A 22,985-nucleotide genomic window follows, 5' to 3' on the forward strand; every position below is an offset into this window, starting at 1 on the left:
GAGCTTATATGTTCACAAAGCATTGGTCTACAAGTGAACCAGTCTAGTTGGAAGTGAAAAACTGATATTTAGACTGTATTACCAATTTATTATACAGAGCCAGCCAAACTTTTACAAGGACAGCATGTTTTTCCAGAGTTATTAATTGCCTTTTATATTGCCATTGCTCTACAGCAAAAAACAAATCATTAAACCAATTACTTTGTAACGAAGTTGTCGGAGTGTCTTCATACTGCCCACTGTCAGAGTACAGTTACATATACAGTATAAGTGTTTTTAATTTATTCACAATGAAGTTGTGTGGTGCTTCTGTAATAGTGTGCAAACATTGTTTGCCAGCAGCTTGAACCAATGGTAATTGCAGAAGTGTGTGAACACTCATTAGTGTGCTAAGCAATAATTTTAGCTTGTTCTGTTGACTTTTAATGCCAGTTTATGAAACCAACATTCTAGCATATTGTCTTTTAATAATAAAAAAGTTTATATTTTAAAGGAAACTAGCCAAGCCGAGCATGTTTTTAAAGCATGTTTTAATATACTTTTAATAAATGAACGTCCAAAGTAGCTCTATTTTGAAGTGTTTTTAAATCTGTTAAATGTCTTTTTCAAAATTTAAATAGTTTAATTTGTTCAATTCAATTAAAATAGTTCAATTAGTCCAATTTCCTTTTAAATAAAACAAAGAAACTGAGATTTAGATGGTTTCCATTACCTTGTATAGTCACTATATGAAATGCATTTTCAAAAACGTCACATATTAAAATGGCTTCTTTACCTTTTTATGCCACTTAAAGAAAACCACATTCTAAAATGTTAAAATGGCAAATGTTCTTTTTAAGAAACAAAATAACAAATTGAATAAAAAAAAAACAAAACAAAACAGTGAAACTAAACAACAGAAAATAACAAAATGAAACGGCAAAAATAAATTAAAAAACCACGAAACAATGAAATGAAACAAAACAAGGAAACAACATAACAAAACAAAACATTGAACAATAAAACTGTTACACACAGGTCGGGACAACGGAGTTGAGATTGCATGTTCAGTTTATTAGCAAGATTAGTCAGGCAGGCAATGGTCAAAACAGGGGCAAACAGATGCATACAGAGAATTCAATTCAATTCACCTTTATTTGTATAGCGCTTTTACAATGTAGATGAAAAGGTACAAAAAGGTCATGAAAATCATGAATCATGGTCACAAACAGGCTGGTCAGTACAGGCGGCAAGGAATCAAAACAAGGCAAAGGGTCAAAACACGGCTAGGCTAGACAAGACAAGAAAACGCTTTGTAGTGCTACAGGATAACAACACTCAAGAACTAGTGTGAGTAAGGTGTATTTATAGTCCTGGAAATCAGTGATGACAAGCTTCAGCTGTGTGTGTGTGTTTGTGTCCGGATTAAAGTCAGCTGTAGCGGGTGTAGATTGGCGCAAGGCATTATGGTACTTGCAGTTCTGTTCAGTGGCCAAATTGTAGTTCTCCAGGTGTAGTTTACGATCGCTGGTAATAGCAGAAACTAAACAACGAAAAGAAACAATGAAATGAAACAACGAAACGAAATGAAACAACAAAACAAAACAGCGAAATGAAAATTAATATGAAACAACGATATGAAACAACGAAACGATTAAATGAATTATGTTTATAAGTTTGTAAAAAAAATCTATTTAAACAGCTTTTCTATTATAATCCGTAAACACTGTTTGTAAACAACTTGAAATGTGTGAATGAGCATGTAAAAATTTAATAAAAATTAAGATTTTAACCATTCCATTTAACTTTTTGCCATTTTATAAAACTTCCCAAAACATCACGTCCATTCATTTTTTTCACATAAAAAAATAAACAAATAAACAAACATCCCCCCAAAAAAATTCAGGGAGGGCAAATATTTCAAGGTTTAATACAGTATTTTTTTTAAATGCATCAATTACTATATCAATGACTATTTAAAACATTGACTTGGACGGTTAATATCTGAATGATTTGTTTTGGCCTTAGTCCAGAGTAAATCCTTACTCTGCCCACTGTCAGAGTACAGTTGCGTTTGAAGTGTTTTAATCTATTTCCAATGTTTTTGTACAGCTTTTCTCTAATAGTGTTTAAACATTGTTTTTGAGGGATTAAAACAGCTGTAATTGCGGAGGTGTGTGTGAACACTCAGTATTGTGGGATGTGACCTGAGTTTGGCAGGAGAGCTTGTGGAAAAAAAAAAGCCACAGATGTAGAAGTAGGATTATTCACTACCCATTCAGTGTGTTAATCAGCCACGGTTCCTCTGTCCGCTTTATTCTGTCCTGTCAGCCGTACGGGTCGACTGTGATGGTCAATTACTCACTTTTGTTTGCGGTGGCGTTTTGGCTGTTCGCTGTAGTACATTGTGTTTGGTGCTGTAATAAACGCGCATGCTTCATTTGGACATTTAATGAAGGCTGACTGGAGAACGACTGAGTTTTATGTCAGTTATTACAGTGTATATTCAGCTTCTTGCTCTTAAGTTGAAGTGTTCAGGCTGACAGATATTATTGTGCGAGTCTACTTATGGTTAAGATGAATGAGATTCAAAACAATATGCAATAGAATCAATTACTACTACTCTTACTTGCTTTTACATTATTATTTTTGTCTTACAACCTTAGCATTTGAATAATAGAATACATTTTTGCTGTGACTGTTTTTTTCTATTCTACTGTATCATTGATATTTGTCTTACAGTCTTATGCAGCGGATGCCCTTCCAACTGCAACCCATCACTGGGAAACACATACACACTTATTCACACACACATACACTATGGACAATTTAGCCTACCCAATTCACCTGTACCACATGTCTTTGGACTGTGGGGGAAACCGGAGCAACCAGAGGAAACGCACGTGAACGCAGGGAGAACATGCAAACTCCACACAGAAACGCCAACCATCCCAGCCGAGGCTCGAACCAGCGACCTTCTTGCTGTGAGGCGACAGCACTACCTACTGCGCTATTATTATTATTATTATTATTATTATTATTATTATTATTATTATTATTATTATTATATTTACCTTTATACTAATAATTAAAAGGAATAATAATCAATAAAAATGAATGAAATGAATAATAATAACAATATTATTATTATTATTATTATTATTATTATTATTATTATTATTATTATTATTATTATTATTATTATTTTTATTATAATAAAATGCTATAAATAATTATACCACTACTACTAATAATATTATTTCAAGTAAAACATATGTTCATTTTTCTGCTTTGTATATTTTATAACAACCTTCACTTTTTACATAATATAGTTAATAATAATAATAATAATAATAATAATAATAATAATAATAATAATAATAATAATACAATAGTTTACAACAACTGTCATTATAATAATAATAATAATAATAATAATAATGATAATAATACATTAGATTGCAATAACTGTCATAATAATAATAATAATAATAATAATAATAATAATAATAATAATAATAATAATATTCAGTTGTTGTTGTTATTAATATTATTATTACTCTTCTTGTTGCTGTTATACACTTTGTTAGATGTTTTTATCATTCCTCAATTTATATTAAATCCTTAAAATTTTTATTTTTTATTTTAAATACATATAAAATCAAAAAGTTTGTATTGTATTTCATATAATAAATTTGCCATATAGTCATGCTGACGTCACGGACTTAATCTTGCTCAGTAATTGTAACTAATTCCAAATAAATATACAAATATCAGTTTATCTATCTTCTTTCTGTATGATGTTTTGTTCCAATTCCGTACTTGTTTTGTCATTGTTCACACTTTTTTTTAAAGATCATGCACATCCCTGAGATGCACAGCTGAATGCGTACGTTTATCTGTGTGAAAAAGAAAAACAGAGTGCAGAAAGACTGGCATCAGTGGGCATTTTGCAACCTCATTCTTTAGAGCATTTATACGGAACGCCACAATGCAATGCTCCTTTATGTGGCGCGGCGGTGCATAGGTCTAGTCGAAAACCTCATCTCTCGCTCGCTTTCTTGCCTAGAATGCATGCTGGGATGGAATGATGAATTAGATGGCACCTATATAACTACACCTGCTCACCCGCTCTATACATCACAGCCGTCTGCTGCACAGAAGCATCTTTTCTGCTTTCCACTATGTTGTCTATGCCTGTAAAGCACATGTGTCAAACATATGGGCCGCACATGTGTCTAGTCTAATTATTTGAATGAGATTATAAAATATTAATAATAAAACATCATTTTGGACGTTAAATAGTGCATTCACTGCTGTGTTTTATTTGGCTAAGCTGATTGAATAAGATGCAAAAAGTGGAGGAACTAGGAGTGTTGAACATATTATCTATTGTAGTAATATTGTAATATTATAATTAATATAACAGGGTGCGAGCAAGATGCATTGAAGCCTGTTAGAATGCAGTGATAAAATGTATGATATAGAGGCAAAATTGCCTTGTGCAAGTTGTTGTTTTTATAATTGAGAAATATTAAACTAATTTACAATTGTAGTATCAGATGAGCATAAGCACAGTTTTACCCAATTTATCAGAGTAATTGCAAATGTGTTAATTTGATATGACAGTATGAAAATTGCTTGTAAAGACTTACATATTGCATTTAATATTTTTTTAATCGCTTTCATCATCAAAGAGATTTACTTATTTTCAAAAGCCATTGGAGTTTCATTTTTCTGTCAACACTAAAGAAGATATTTTGAAAAAAAAAAATAAATAAAATAGATATACATATATACATATAATAGTCTGGTACTGTAGCTGGCACCCATGGACTTTCGTAGTATGTGTTTCCTACTATGGAAGTCAATGGGTGCCAGCAGCCAATTCGCTAAAAAATATCTGCACTAAATTTTCACGTTTTGCGCCACGTTTTATAAATAGCAAATCTATTTGTGCTGCTTTGTGAACTCATGGGTGTGCTAGTCTAAAAAGGAGGTGTGTTAAGGTGCATTGTTGGTACTTTGCTATTCCGAGAAACTGAAATAGACCAATGCGCCATTGACCGACTGAAAGCTGGTCTAAAGCCTGTTAGTTATGCACCTATGCAGGCCCAAAAGCTTACGCATTGCTTAATACACACAGGATGTACAGCATTGCACAAATATCTTTACATATGAAGAAAATTAAAGGATTAAAATGTTACGAAAAATATTATTTTCTACATAAATATAAAAACCACTTTTTTATTTAAAAAAAAAGGGGGGGGCGGGGCATTTTCAGATTATTCATGACAATTTGCAGTTGTATAATGTTGTTATTATTATTAGCAGGATTATTTTGATTATATGCATATTTCTATTTGTTTTAATAGAAACAAGTTTAGATTTGTCCACCTGTCTGGTTTTGGAGACATATGCATCACCATATGGGGGATAAGAATGGGACGTGTGTTTGGATATAAAGTAAAGAGAAAGGGGAAGTAAAGAGGCAGAATGGAGGAGGCTCATTCTTTATCCTCGCACTGCAGATGGTCTGTTTAACTGTTTTCTTGCTAGTGAAGCATTCAGTTTTTCTACTTACAAAGTCCACCATGTAAATAGCAAATGCGCCATGGCACGATACAAATTATTCTTAAAGGGAGTGGGAGATGAGACTCTTATTGGTTTAATGCACCTCATGCTCAAAACACCCATAACTCATTAAGAGAATAAGCGGAACTCTGTTAGACCATGTGCCAGGGCACAAAGCGTATTTTTTCATCCTTAAAATAGCAAATATGCATTCGGACATGCCCTTAATGCTTTTGTGCCATTCACTTTAGACTTTGTGCATAGATCATTAAAATAGAGTCCTGTAAGATTTAAAATCAAATGAGGGAGATTAAATGTTTAGGTAATCTTTTTGGGTGAACTTTGCCTTTAAATATAGTTCCAAACTAAGCTTGCAGTGTTTTTAATGAACCTGTTTTTGAACAAATCATTTGAGTCAATGATTCAGTCAACCATTCATGATGAGTCATTTGCTTTGCTTCTAAATGAATCAGCTCATTTGAACAAATCATTTGAATGGATGAACCACTCATTAATACAGGGACTTTCAGTCCCCTCCTAGCAATTTCCATGAATATTTACACACTTATTTCTAAATATTATAAATATCAAATAAATATCATTCATTCATTCATTCATTCATTCATTCATTCATTCATTCATTCATTCATTCATTCATTCACTCATTCATTCATTTACTCATTCATTCATTCATTCAGCTATAGCATTCCAGCATTACACCAGGTTCTTAAAGGGAACATGAATGCTAAGAGTTTAAAATAATGCACACATAAACATATAAATACATACAGACCCGAGAAATCCACTTTGCATTGTGGCTGCATCACTATCTTAAGTATACGTTATTTTCTAGTAATTCAATGGCCAGTTATTAATTATTCCTTCCAAAAATTGTGAGCTTTAACAAAAATCGGCCTGCACAAGGGGACATTTTCACCGATCTGGCCCTTAACCCAATTTAAGTTTGCCACCCCTGCTGTAAAGTATTCCTGCACTGCTCTGCATAAGCTGCCCACTCGCCATTGATTTTTTTTTTGGGCTGTGTTCACCTGCCTCCGAGTGCCAGAGTAATACGTTGATTCAGAGTGGAAAAGGCCATGGAGTATCTATGGCAACAGCAAACCCAAAGCTCTTCATAACAGTGACAATTTTCTTCAGCTTTAGTTCCTCCGTGTCTTTTTCCTTGTGTCTTTCTGCGTCCCGTTCAATATGTCAGCCTGCACCAAAATCTCATCCTCGTGGGACTTAATGGGCTCATTATACACCAGGCTATATACCTGTTGCTGCGGGCTCACGAAAGCCACCGCCGTCATTAGGATCAAACGCGGGCTCCAGCCGGAGGGGGCGCAGGGCTGAACATTTAAGAAGGCAAAAGAGGTCTTTGATGAGAAAACCCCTCCAAACTTGTTCCCTTAAAGCAATATTCGGTAGAGTAATGGGTTACGGAGTGGATGGGGGAAGTTTGTGAAAAGGTGTAATTAAGTCTTTCAGGGCTTCGGAGTAGGAGAGATTGCTTCTGTTATTTTGGAATATTTAAAAAAGCAAAAATAAATAAATAAATTAAATTGAAGTTATGTAATAAATTGCGAGTTTGTCATTTGCAGTTCTGAAGGGAAATCTGGCAATTTTTGGAGCCTGAATTTTAATAAGCAAATTAAATTAAAGTTTAGCATTATTCTTCAAATTTATTTTGTTTTGCAATAAATTGATAGATAGGCAGGCAGGCAGGCAGTAATTGCAACATTTTTTCCAGTTTATTTATCATTCGTTTATTCATTTTCCTTCGTCTTAAGCCCCGGTCAGATCACAGGAATTTGTCACGATTTCGGCACGATTTCCTTGACGTAGGGTGTAATAGGGGTTTTTAAACGACTTTTCTTCTTGTGTAATGTAGGGCTGTGCAATTTAATTAAAAATTCAGTTTCGATTTTGGCTTCTAACGATCATGAAAAACATTAATCGAGATAAAACGATAATTGCATCATATACCGCCCCCCTTTGCAGTTGTACACATTTGTTGCAAAGCTCAGTTTCACATGAACATTACTAAAAGGATATACTATAATGTAACTTTTGCAGCACGAGATGCACATCGTTCATTGATGTACATTCGATTCATGTTTTTAAAAGCGCGAAAGAGATCGCATGCTGTTGTGTGTGTCCACTCAGCCTCAGAGACGAGCAGAGCACACACATCTAAAGTCATCTTAATGTGAGCGCTTTAATGGTCAAATACATGAAAATTGTATTATTTATATTAACCCTCACTTATGTAATAAACATACGAGACATGTGAAAGTGAAACCATAAATTAGAACGGTGCTGCTCTTAAAGGGACAGCACGCAATATTCCTCCTCCTGACTGTTTTTTATCATTAATCAAACAACAAAAGTTGAAAAGCACTCACTGCTCTTGACTGAAGAACTTTTGTAGATATAATTAAAGTTTTTTTTTCTTACAGTGAAGATGCTTAAAGGACAGTTTGTTTCATATTTGTATGCTTATTTATATTTTTTATTTCTCTTCTTATTTCCAGGGAGGAAAATAACTGTATATATCTACAGTTGAAGTCAGAATTATTAGCCCTCCTGAATTATTAGTGACTCTTTTCCCCCCAATTTTTATATAATGGATAGATTTTTTTTCGACCCATTTCTAAACATAATAGATTTAATAACTAATTTCTAATAACATAATATTTTACTTCATATTTTTCAAAATACAAGCATTCAGCTTAGTGCTATTCAAAGGCTTAATTAGGGCAATTAGGCAGGTCATTGTAAAACAGACAATCAAAAATATATATTGATTATAACTAATATAATTAATTGGTTATAATAATATATTATTGCTAATAATATTGATCTTAAAATAGGTTTAAAAATATTTAAACCTGTTTTATTCTAGCCAAAATAAAACAAATAAGACTTTCTCCAGAATAAAATAATTATAGGACATTCTGTGAGAATTTCCTTGCACTGTAAAACATCATTTGGGAAATATTTATTAAAAAAAAAATCACAGGAGGGCTAATAAATTTGACTTAAACTGTATATGGTTTTAAATAATTATGATTACAATTATGACCCAAATAATCATGATTGATTTTTCCCATAAATCGAGCAGCCCTAGTGTAATGTGGCATAGTTCACATCAACCAATACCATGCCTGCTACACCTCACCACACCATCGCAGAAAGTCTAGCATATTTCATTTTTTTCTCATTCTTCTTGACGAGTTCCATCACGTGGGTGACAGGAGCACAATTTCTCGCTTATATCAGTGGGTGCTGCCGTTTATGCACTAGTCAGGTAATCAAAAAATAGGCTGCATATTTACTTTATGGGTGGGTCACAGGTGGATAAGATCAATCATTGGTTATGCAAACTTTTACTCCCATTTCTCAAATATTAAGCAATTTTATCTGAGACTGGCACAAATATGCAGACATCTCCATTCTCACAATGAGTTTCTGAGTTTTCTCATCCTTTAGTGTTTGTCCTTCCGAGGTAATCTGGGAACATGTTCAGTGCTGCGAATACATTGCAAAAGCATTTCCTGCTCATTCAAATTTGTCATTAATAGTGAAACAGTTTAATATAGGCTTCTCTGAAACTGTGAATATTTCAGTTTAATTTTTATTTAGGCTACATTATTATTTTATTTAACAAACCAACACAATCTCACAGCAATTCGTGTTTTGGCACATGTAGCGGACTTGTTTTGCAGCACATCACCTCAAATGTTATTCTTGTATGTAGATAACTGACCAACAAAAGATACATAAAAAAATTAAGATATAAATTATAGCAAACAAAATTTGTTTCAAAAAGATATTTTGATCCGACCGAGGCTTTAGTGTCTTATTTATTAGGGGTCACCACAGAGGAATGAACCGCCAACTATTCCAGCATATGTTTTACCAACACAATCTCATGGCAATTCGTAACTTTTTTTTGTTTTAGTGGCTAATTTGTATTATTTCATACGATCTCATTTATACAATTTAGTACGATTTGCTTATCCCTCAATGATGGTTGGGTTTAGGGGTGGTGTTCGATGCCATGCCTCCTTTTTAAAATTGTACATTTTTGTACGACTAAACTCCTACGAATTAGCCACTAAACTGACAAAACGTAAAATAGTTACGGTGCCTCGTGAGATCAGGCTGGTTTTACACAGTGGATGGCCTTCCAGCCACAACCCAGTACTGGGAAACACCCATACATTCACACACACACTTAAAAAATGTATTTAATCCAATTCACTGATAGCGCATGTCTTTGGACTGTGGGGGAAACTGGAGCATGCGAAGGAAACCCACGCGAACACGGAGAACATGCAAATTCCACACGGAAATGCCAACTGGCCCAGCCAGGACTCGAACCAGCACCCTTCTTGTTGTGAGGAGTTTATATATATTATATAAACTTAAATTATCCAATGAATAGCTAATATAAACTTATGTTATAAACTAAAAAAAATTTGTTTACATCATTAAATTTTGTCTTTTTCGTCACTCGTAACACTCAAACCAGCAACCTTCTTGCTGTGAGGTGACTATGCACCACCGTGCCGCCCCTTGAACCTGACTAATAATGATATTTATACTAAATATTGATTTAATATTCAATATGTTACTTTGCTCAGTTATTGAATCAAACTCAATCAACAGAAAACAAAAGTTTTGTTTGCATCACTCTTTTGTTAGTTATGTTTAATACCGATCTATACTGAAAGTGCCATTTATACATGGGAAATCTGAGAAAAAGTTCAATAAAAAATAAATAAATTGTGACACAAACTCAAGAAAAATCTAAATTGTTAGATAAAACATTGTTGCCTTTTTTTATTCCATTGTGGAAACACGAGCTTCCCTACCAGAGATTAGTGTAGGATGATGGAAATCTCATCTCAGAATATCTGCTTGCATCTCCTCTGCATTACAGCCAATATACATGAGGTATACGTCCATTAAATACACCAATCTACCTGTTGATCTACCTGATCAAATAGAGAAAGATTAGAGCTCTTTACGCATTGTAGCACCTGCTCACTGATCCATTTGCTCAGACCAATTAAGCGAATAAAAACTGGAGGAATCTAATAGAAAAGCTTGTTCTGCTTGTTCTCCCTGGCTCCAGGAGCCATTATAAGAATGGAGGCTGTTAGATATTTATCACATTTCACAACACAGAAGCAGGAGATCTTTGGCTAAAAGGCATCTTTCTGAAGGCAAAATCCATTTGAGAAGTGGAGCGCTCAGGTTATCCTATCCACTTTTTCACCAAGTTTAAACTCATTACGCCACCCGAGGGGAGCTCAGAGCGCCGTGCGGCTGAAAAATTCAGCCTCTTCTCCAAGGCTCTTCTCTCCATCTCCAACACACCACTCTGGCAGGTGGAAGGAAAATGCACAAAACTTCTTGAGGCCGAACAGTTTTTCCTGCCCTACGCTGTCAGAAGATGAGCGAGAGATCTTTCTCTTTTTTTTTTACATCAAAAAAGAAAGATCGCTTTGGCTACATAACTCTACCTGATCAAACTAGTGTCCCGTGTGTGTTGGAATACAAATGAAGCAGCGCACCATGGTTTACCTCTGGCCCACAAGGACGCAATGTGATTTCAAAGTCATTACGATTTTATTTATTTTTTTGGAGGGGGTGCTTTAAAGACAGCCTGCGGAGAATTCCGGGAAAACCAGACGGATCTGCTTGACCTTGTGTTGGATGAGAAAAAACACTGTGCATTTCCTGTCGCATTTCGTCTTAAATTTTATTCATCAAAAGTGAAAATGAGCTGAACTCCTCCTACTGCTCACTTTCGCACCGTTCTGACACCTTGGCTTGTTGATATCGACGGGTTGGCGAATGCTCATTGATCAGCTGGTTTGTCCGGGTCAATGGAATCTAGAGGTGCCAATGCTCAAGCGCTCCTAATACTCATTAGTCTTATGACTGGATAGGGGTAATTTAGCTTGGAAAACATGGCAACACAACAGGTGCCAAAATTCCAGGTGCCATGTAGGCAGGCTGGTTTGAGCCGTGCGTATGAAGAGGTTGGAGGTGATTACTCTGGAGGAGATTAATACATTCATGAATCAGATTACTCATTTTGAAGTGTTTACAAAAGGTTTGGTGTACTGCAGTTAATCTAACTTGCTTGATTACAGTAATTTGATTTATGAATATATTTCTCGGTCATGTTGTAGTGATGAACTAAACATTGTGTGTTAAAATAATAAACACAATAAACAGTATGTATGATAGGGATGCACATTTTTGGCAGATAACAATGGCTGATAATTCATTAGATTTGAAGGCTGATATATTAGCTGATAAATTTTCCACAGTTTCTTCATGATTGCAAACAAAAAAGGCTAACAGTGAACAACTGATTTTATTCTTAAACCCTGACTTCAGAAAAGTTTGATCTCTGAACTTTATCAATCAACTATTATGTTGGTGCAGTGGTTAGTGCGGCGACCCGAGTTCGATTCCCGCCTTGTGGTCCTATGCTGATCCTTCCCCTCTCTCTGCTCCCCACACTTTCCTGTCAATATTCTCTACTGTCCTATCAATTAAAGGTGAAAAACCTTTAAAATAATTATGTAAAAAAACTATTCTTTTCTATGGCCAACTTTGATTTATATGAATAAAATACACTGCCTGACATCAATCAATCAATCAATCAGTCAGTCAGTCACTCAGTCTATCCATCTGTCCATCCATCCATCCATCCATCCATCCATCCATCCATCCATCCATCCATCCATCCAATTATTGTTCAATCTGCTAATTTATACATTGATCCTACATAAAATCCAGCTATCTGTCTGCCTGTCCATCCATCCATCCATCCATCCATCCATCCATCCATCCATCCATCCAATTATCGTTCAATCTGCTAATTTATACATTGATCCTACATAAAATCCAGCTATCTGTCTGCCTGTCCATCCATCTATCCATCCATCCATCCATCCATCCATCCATCCATCCATCCATCCATTCATCTGTTCATTTATACATCCATCCATCTGTTCATTTATACATTTACCCAACATAGTATCCAGCTATCTCTCAGCCTATCCATGATATCCTACCCACTTAACATTAACCAAAATCAAAATCAGTTAAGTAATAAAAGAGATGTACATGGAACGGTACAACCAAAAATTCTGGAAAAATACAGAATTTGTCGACTTAAATATAGTGGCCTAATTTTGTTATTGGATCAATAATGATAACAATAAAAATAGCATTTATCGGCTGATATCAATATGGCTGCCACACTGTAAAAAAAAATGCAGGGTTCCACACAATTGTTCATGTTTCCCATCACAGATCGATTAAGCTAACTTAATGAATTTAAGCGGATTGATCATAAAACAATTAAGTTGTCCTCAAAAAAATCTCAAGAATCATGTTGGTTGAACTCATTTTAAATCGTCTGAATGAATTTTTGCAATCTATATTGTGCATCTCTACTGTATGAGAATCATTTAATACAGTGTTGGTTAAGTTACTTTAAAAAAGTCATAGATTACAAATTACTGATTACTACTGGAAAATTGTAATCTGTAAAAAGTAATCAGATTACTAATTATTTTACTTTGAAGTTACTTTTAAACATATAAAATATACCTATAAAAATACAAAATATACTGCAGCTCTTGCAGTAATTTAATATTTAATGAAAAATATTACAATAGGTTGATCACAGCAGCTTGACATATTTAAAAGAATTTAAAATTCTCTCATCATCTCACTTGTTCTAAACCGGTTTGTCTTTTTTTTTCTTACACAAAAGAAGACATTTAAGAAAACTGGATATCTGTAACCACCAGAGATGTATAAAGTACTAGAGACCCAGACTTAAGTAAAAGTACAAGTACTCTATCAAAAAGTGACTTGAGTAGAAGTAAAAGTGCTCTTTAAGCACCATACTTAAGTGGAAGTACTAAAGTATTCAACATTTTTTGTACTTAAGTATTGCAAGTAGTTTATTTCAAAATTTACTACTCAAGTACTGAAAGTAAAAGTACAAGTATTGTTTAATGTAGTTATTAAAGAATGCAGTCAAAAGACATCATATTGTTTTGTTTATTTTAAATCTCTTTTTTGGGGGCACGTCATTAAGCAGAACGAAAAGAAACGTGACTTACAATACTGTTTTTCTCTCACGCTAGAACCACAGATCTGACAGATTATAACAGCTTTAATACACACCTTTCAAAGTTGTGTGTCACAAAAACAGTCCATAATCCACTCAAAACACTATTGAAACCCATTTTCGGAGCACATTTTACTGGTTGTAAACGCTGTAAACGAACGTTCTAATTCACTTGATTTTGATTTTATTGTAAAAAAAAAAGAAAACGTGTATATTACTGTGTTAAATGAAAATCTGAAATATTTTATGGCTTATGGCTATGATTTAGTATTCAAAAATGTTTCATTTTGATTATGTTTTAATTAAATTGGTCTTAAACTTCATATTTTTATAGTATATTTATTCATTCTGGTACTTTTACCATAAACCAACATCTCAACCATTTGGTAGAGGCTGATATTTTAGAAATTATGGGATGTGTTGGGGGAAAATGTATTGATTTGTGTTAACTAGCGACATTAGGAGTTAAGAAATGCAATAAATAAAAAAATTCTATTGTTTTTTTTCTTGGTGTGACAGTTAAATGGTTACTTGTAATATAATTGTGTCCTTTAATACAGCAGTAAGATATATGAACTGTACCCTTAATTTGACCCGCTCAAAGAAAACACTCTTTCTGAATGTATCAAAGAAAACTCATTCACAGAATGAGCATTTATAGCAAATAAACTAATGTAAATATTCTCCCGCCTGCTTTTTAAACGCTGACAGGCGAAGTTTTACACCCCTTTGATTAGTTATTGTCTTCACCTTCTCAACAGAAAGGGCTGCTATCGGCTTTAGAAATGAAAGCGTTGTTCACTGATGGCGGGAAGAACAGCCGCGGTTACAGTCTATGTATGTATAATACGCGGTTATCACAGGTAATCTATAATAGACACAGTGGAGAAAACTTGCACCTCATACACGCCCAGGTCTGGATCCACAAGTATCGCTTTAACAGCCAAGAGGAGATGAACAGTTGAGTCTCACAACATTTCTCTGTAGTAGTGAAATAGCGGCTCGTGTGCTGTGCTGTGCTTCACTCGCCCTCGCGCCTCCGTCCTTCGCCATAGTATTGCGACACCGCACATAGGAGATAAATGACGTCAGTACGTAATAACCCGTTATGATCTATTACTGAACCGATATCGACCATTTTGACACCTCTAGTAACGAGTAACGATGCAGCTCATAAAAAATCTATCGGAGTAAAAGTATTAAACTCATCGAAAATATGTACTTAAGTAAAAGTGGAAGTAGGAGAAAAAAACAATACTCCAGTAAAGTACAGATACTGCCTTTTAGTACTTAAGTACAGTAGTGAAGTAGTTCTACTTCGTTACTATACATCTCTGGTAACCACTGACATCCATAGTATGAAAAAGCACTGCATTGTTTGGCTGTTCTTTGCTTGTCTGAGGTAATTAGTCTTAGTATGAAGCTGATTGGTCAGTTCTTGTCAAGTGACTCGCGGTTTTCAATTGGGTCACCTGGAAAATGCGAGTGCGCACATTATGCACTCCCAATATGCGTGTGTGTGCAAAATACGCGAAATGTGAAAGACCCCATAAGCAGCTGCTTCTCTTCTCATTCAGAAGATACCTTTACTCCCGATCCTGCACAAAAATTCTATTTAACCTGTTTAGACCCAGTTGGGCCACCGTGTTTTTGGGTGCTTGTTTCCTCTTTGGTGACTAGTATTGTCATGCAATGCTTTCTGTTCTAGTGCTGAACAAGTTGCTGGTCAAGTTAAAAGCAGTCGAAAGTTCTGTAGAGACTGGATTTCATAGACTGCATTTCGCAACAATATTTTTGTTTTACGCTAGATGAAATCAAAGTAATGTCAGCTCGCATTTTCCAGCAATTTAAAAGCGCATGCTTATTAACTATGCAATTACATTGACTTTATTAACTGTATTCAAATTACACTATTTTAAAATGTAATTCATTACATTACTGCATTCCTCAAAAGTGTAATTAAAATACAGTAACATGTTACTGTGGACCGCGTTACACTCAACTCTGATTTAGCATATGTATTTTATATAAAATATAGTAATTTATGCATTAATATTTTATATTATGTTCAAAATAAAATGTAAATATAATACCAAGTATATAATACTACTACTACTACTACTATATAGTATATATAGTAATAATAATAAAAATAATAACAATAATAATGGTGACGCAGTGGCGCAGTAGGTAGTGCTGTCGCCTCACAGCAAGAAGGTCGCTGGTTTGAGCCTCGGCTGGATCAGTTTGCGTTTCTGTGTGGAGTTTGCATGTTCTCCCTGCGTTCGCGTGGGTTTCCTCCGGGTGCTCCGGTTTCCCCCACAGTCCAAATACATGCGGTACAGGTGAATTGGGTAAATTGTCTGTAGTGTATGTGTGTGTGTGCATGCTTTCCAGAGATGGGTTACGGCTGGAAGGGCATCCGCTGCGTAAAACGTGCTGGATAAGTTGGTGGTTCATTCCGCTGTGGCGACCCCGGATTAATAAAGGGACTAAGCCGAAAAGAAAATGAATGAATGAATGAATGTCTTAATTAATTAATAAATAATAATAATAATAGTTATTATTATTATAATTTTTGTGAATGATCACAATAATGGTTTATTTAATTTAATTGTATTATTTGTTTGTTTTTTTAAAACTTGGACTGAACAAATTCATTCTTGCCCATAAGTAAATTATGTATAAACTCATTATTTACTAAAGGGAAGATAAATATCTCATTAAAATAAATAAATAAAATTTAGTATTGATAAAACTAGCCAACTGCAGTGCCTTTAGGGACCTAACCACATAAAACATCTTTAAAATCACTGCAGCATTCATATTGTGGCTTTATTTTACCGACTATAAATTTCTTGTGAATATATCATGCATACCCAATATATTTCCCAAGCCTTGGTGAGAATTACCATTTCAGCACCACGGACAGGGCCAGAAAGAGGCAGCCCAACTGTGCTGTTTTGCCGGTGCCAGGAGCCTGCTAGGAGCCAGTTGACCCCTGTGTGACAGCATAAACAAGATTTACTAGGAGCTCGATATATGCCATGCCGCCTGGGTCTCTCCACCAGGCTTGTATAATTAAAAAAAGGCTCTCTGTGTGCTGAAGGATCCATGCTTTTTCCAAAATAACTTGGTAGTGAGCAAATCTTATACTCCCCTGATTGCAAATGTCTTTCTGATCAGCATTCCTATTAGAGGCTGCTTCATTCAAATTTATTATAATGACCAAATTATATTGCAGCTTGGATAGAATGGTTGATTTTTCCCTTTTTTGTTTACGAAATGCTTTGATTTTTGAGTCAGAAAACCAAACTGAAATGATATTTAGTTATTCAATATATCCTGATAATGAACATGCACAATATTAATACCATGGCCACTTAAAAATACAATGAATTATTATTTATTATTTCAAGTTTTAGAGTGCTTTTTAAGATTATTCACATTGTATTTGCATTAGGATTTCATAACAGGTTTAAATGCTAAGAGGCTTAATTGGTTAACTTAATAGTTTAAACAGTACTATTTTACATGTTAATCTGAACATGCTGAAATAGTTATTGGAAATAATTTGATTATTTATAGGGCTACTGGACATTTACGTGGTGCAATAAGGCTCAGATATTTAACATTACTTAATTTAACTAAACTCAAAGTGTAAAGCTTTCATTATTTTATATTATAGTAAATTTCTTAGTTAATGCCTATTAATTAATTAATTAATTAATTAATCTTAGTCGTAATCAGATTACATGTCGTAAATGTTTAACTAAACAGAGTTACTAATAAAACAAACAAAAAATAATAAGAAATCCGCTGAATGTTTTTAAAAACACTTCAAATTTGTGCTGGGCAAAAATTAATCATGAATAATCACATCCAAAATAAGAGATTGTTCTGACATTATATATGTGTGCATATTATATACTGTAAACAAACCCATACACAAACAATTTTGTTACATATAATTTTCAATCTATATATAATTTGTATCTATATATTCACTGCCGGTCAAAAGTCTGGGGTCCTGCTCATCAAGGCTGCATTAATTTCATCAAAAATACAGTAAAAATTTGGAGATGTTGTTGCACTATATAATAACTGTTTAAAAGTAGTTTATAATATAATTTAATAATTTATTCCAGTGATTTAAAGATGAATTTTCAGCTTCATTACTCCAGTCTTCAGAGTCACACGATCCTTCATAAATCATTCTAATAATATTTATTATTATTATTATTATTATTATTATTATTATTATTATTATTATTATTAATATTATTATTATTATTATTATTATTATTATTATTATTATTATTATTATTGTTATTATTATTGTTCTTATTATTGTTATTATTATTATTATTATTATTATTATTATTATTATTATTATTGTTATTATTATTGTTATTATTTTTTATTATTATTATTATTATTATTATTATTATTATTATTAGTATTATTGTTATTATTATTGTTATTATCATTATAATTATTATTGTTATTATTGTTATTATTATTATTATTATTATTATTATTATTAATATTATTATAATTATTATTATTAATGGTAATAGTAATAAAAGCAATAATCCCTGGAGTAATACTTTAATTTGAAACTAAATACAATAAGTAATAAATTAATATTTAATAAATAAGCATTTAACAATTTAAATTTTTTACCATTTAATAAATGCCGCCTTGATAAACAGAATAATTTAATTTAAATTATTAAATAAAATTAATGATTTAAAAAAAGTGACCCCAAACGTAATAAATATTCACAGTACACATTTATTTTTTCAAAACAAACTTTTATTTTGAATGCGATTAATCATGATTAATCTTTGCCGAGCACTACTAAGAATATTAACAGTATCTGTAATAAATCTGGCTTTTTTAAATGTTGATTTTAATCCATTAACTAATATTTACTAAAAAAAAATTTTGTCCATTTTTACCGGTTGTACTTTATAATCCTCTAGCAATTTAATTAGTTTGAAACATTTGTTAACTCTGAACATGTACAATAAAGCAATACACTGACTATTTTGGTTACCATACCTGTTAAAGTAATCTTTTTAGTCACTCAGCTACAAATGCGAAAATGTAAAGCGCTGAAGATGAGAGAATGAAAACAACACTGACAGATTTTGTCTTAGAAACACCTAAAGCTACAAATAATGGCACATCTGATTACTGTGGTGAATGTTAATCTACCATTTACATTTTTCGAAGAGTGGATAAAAGACTTCCATTGGCTTCAAGTCTGCTATGAAAATAACTAGCATTCACTGTGAAGTCTGTGGGACGGAATTTTCAGGTAACTGTTTGCCACTGAATCTTCACATTTTAAGCACGAGAGGTTCTGTTTAATCCTTTATTTAATCACCAGATGCTGTCAGCCGTACAAGTGGCAGCTATATGTAAAATTTAACACCACGTACGTCATCGCAAAAGGGCTTGCACAGACTAAGATTAAACTACTATTGCAGCTCATGAAAAGACCGGTATTGCTATTAAAATGATGTATAAAAATAATAAGGTATATGTCAAAAACATCTGTGCAATATCAGGCACCCCCTGTGAGAACACAGCACAGTTATCATTAACAGATTCATTAATGAATTCATGTCAAACAGTGCGTGCAGGGCCGGTGAGGGGTTCTTCCGTGTATCTTTTGGTCAGTCAATTATGCTATAAAAATGGATTTTCTTGTGATAACGGGTTTCACTGAGACATGTTTTTCCTCACGCATGCATATATATTTTTTGCTTGTTAGTTTTGATTAGTGTTGATTTCAAAAGCAATAAATCTGTTTATAAAACTTGTAGTAACAGTGCGATAATTGGTGGGAGCCACTAAATTTTGGCTGGTGCGCCTAAATTTTTTAAATTAAGAGCACCAGTGCTACCAAGCGAAAGTGTTAATTTCAAGCCCTGTAATGTATAGTAAATATAGTTAAAATATTGTGAACAATTTAAAAAAGGTTATTTTTATTGTTTGGATATGCTTTGTTAGTGGGGTTCTTGACGATCTTACATTGGGGGTCGCTGGTTTAAAAGTTTGAGAACCACTGACTTAGATCAATATAATTCCAAAAAAAAAAAGTGTTCAAAGCTTCATTGATTAATAGCAACAATGAAATTTGATACGGTCATAAGCCTAATTGTGAGTTGACTGAATATGCTCATAGAGTTTGCTTCTGAATTTGGTCTCAATGTTTAGCCCAGGGGACTGAAAGTTGTGCTTCAGAAAGCCATTTATGGTCGCAAAGGATGCTTTTAATTTCAGAAGCAACTCTCTCCGCTCCCAGATTCATTACAGTTTGATGATATCAAATGATTGCCCCGCGCTCCAAAAACAATAGGCTGCTGACTTCCCTTGGCATCAGATCCGAATCTGATGTCTCACTCCTGCAGAAATCGATATGAGCCACTTTGCTGGAACATGTCTGACTCTAACCATATTCTTCTGAACAAGAGAGATGCTCTCTGGCTTCATTCAGAGTTACGATGAAAGGCACTGAGTGGAAAACTATCCCAGCAAAGCTCACTGTTTCTCTGAATTCATTTGCACTTCTTTTGCCACCTGTATCCAACAATACAGCTCACTGAGCTCTGATACAGAAGGGCCACTTTTACTTTTGAATGCTAGTTTAATTAAAGCGGGAAGAAGCAATGAAAGGACTTTGCACAGGCCCGTAGCCAAATATGAGGTCATCGAGGTCTGGACCTCCGTCTTTTTTAAGTTCAAAAATAAGATTTGAATTTCCGTGAATGAAAAATGTATTTAAAATCATGCCACTGAATAAATTGCCATCTCTGAATCGCAGCATCTGTCAGATGCAGGCTGAGTGAAAGAGCTCTAGATGACGCGGATTAAGCCGCCTCTGCTTCTTCACGTTGCCAGATATAATCATTATAAGCAATGCATCATTGGACTTTTTTTTTTTTTTAGATATACCAATACTGGCAGCATTAATAAGGTAATTAGGGTGTCAAAATTGGGATGAGCAAATTTGGGGTAACCAAGTCATTATGCCAATAAAACTTTGTTTGCTTTTAACATTATTGCTGAAAGTGAGAATAAAGTTCATTCATTCATTCATTTTCTTTTCGGCTTAGTCCAGCATATGTTTTAAGCAGCAGATGCCCTTCCCTCACACTCTTACACACACATACACTACGGACAATTTAGCTTACCTAATTCACCTGTACCGCATGTCTTTGGACTTGTGGGGGAAACCGGAGCACCCAGAGGAAACCCACACCAACATGGGGAGAATATGCAAACTCCACACAGAAACGCCAACTGACCCAGCCGAGGCTAAAACCAGAGGATTATAAAGTTATTTGGGTAAAATAAAGTGGGAAGAGGAAGTTTGGGCTTTAGCGATTTTATATCTTACTTGCAAATACAATATCTGAACTTATTTGGTACTTTTTTTTGTGGGATTGCTTTTGACTAATCTGGCAACAATGCATGGCACTTAAACTGACAGGAAGCAATTAAAACAGAAGCATGGTAATAATTTATTGCTGAGAAGGCAATAAATTTGGTGAGACAAATGCAGTGATTATTGTGATATTATCTGTGTCAAATACTATCAAAGTGTCAAAAGATATCAAAACAGTAGCATAGTAACATTTGTTCAACAGATCTGTAGGCTGTTGCATTAAGTTCGGTTGTTGGCTAATAATTTACAGTGGAAATCACTCTAAAATCAACATTTATTAAACATATAAATCATGTTCAGCATAAGCTGTCATTCATCATTCAAACACCAAATCTTATTCATCTAAATCATTGCAGCAAAATAAATAAATACATACATTAATAATATAATATAATATAATATAATATAATATAATATAATATAATGTAATATAATATAATATAATATAATATAATATAATATAGTGTAATATAATATAATATGATGTAATATAATATAATATAATATAGTGTAATATAATATAATATAATATAATATAATATAATATAATATAATATAATATAATATAATATAATATAATATAATATAATATAATATAATATAATATAATATAGTGTTATATAATATAATATAATATAATATAATATAATATAATATAATATAATATAATATAATATAATATAATATACCCAGTGATGGGTTGCAGCTGGAAGGGCATCCGCTGTGTAAAACATGTTGGATAAGTTGGCGGTTCATTCCACTGTGGCGACCCCTGATTATTAAAGGGACTAAGCTAAAAAGAAAATGAATGAATGAATTATATACCATAATATAATATAATATAATAAAAGCAAGTTTTGGTGCATGAAACAAAAGTATATACACATTATGCTGACCTACCATCATGCTCAAAACAAAGAATTAGAATTATCGAAGTGACGATCGGGTGCGGGTTGGGTGCAGATATATATCAGATAAAATATATGTGCGGGCGGGTGGATGATTATTATGAAGCCACAGATTCGGGTGACATTTCAGCTGATCGGCGCATCTCTATTGGGCACACTTTGTTACGTATCTTTAAGTGGTGCTAATAAGCCGATAATTGATGCTGTAAATTCTGGAACTCATATCAGATGTAAATATTTTATTTCTGACACGGGTGCAAGGTTTCACAAGTTTTCAAGCATGTTTAGCCTCACAAAAGTGTTTCATTTTTAATTAAAAAAAGAAGAAACCGTTCCAAAAATATAGTTACAGATCGCTTCTGGTCTCCTATCTGACTTTCTGGGCAAATAAACAACATTCCCCACCTTTTGGCTGCCTATGGATCACCCTATCTCTGCCAGCCCGTCCCTTATTGGTTTCATACATTTTAATAAGATGCCAGCCTTGCGTTTTCCCGTGTTAAATGTGGCAGATCCTCTTTCTGTCTTATCATTTTCTTATTTAAATCTGACATGGCTGAATGCGCAGTGCTTTATGGAGAAGCAACAGTCTTTAAGGTGATTTATCACGCAGCAAAAGCAAACTCAGCCAAAGGTAGGCGAGGACAACAGAACAAAAGATACCACGGCAGCCATGACTCAATGGAGAGATTTCGTTCACTTTGCAGTATGAATTCACTCTCTAAAAGCATACGAGTACAATGTGGGCCTGTTTACACCTGGTTATTTTAGGAATTTCTCTGATTGGATAGCTATCTGATATGAGGAATAAAATTTACATCAACAACCGAATGCATTTAGACCTGTCCATCTGGAAATGGAGCCCATTTACACTTTTCCTTTACAC

This window comes from Danio aesculapii, chromosome 11, assembly GCF_903798145.1.
Source record: "Danio aesculapii chromosome 11, fDanAes4.1, whole genome shotgun sequence".
Taxonomy (NCBI): Eukaryota; Metazoa; Chordata; class Actinopteri; order Cypriniformes; family Danionidae; genus Danio; species Danio aesculapii.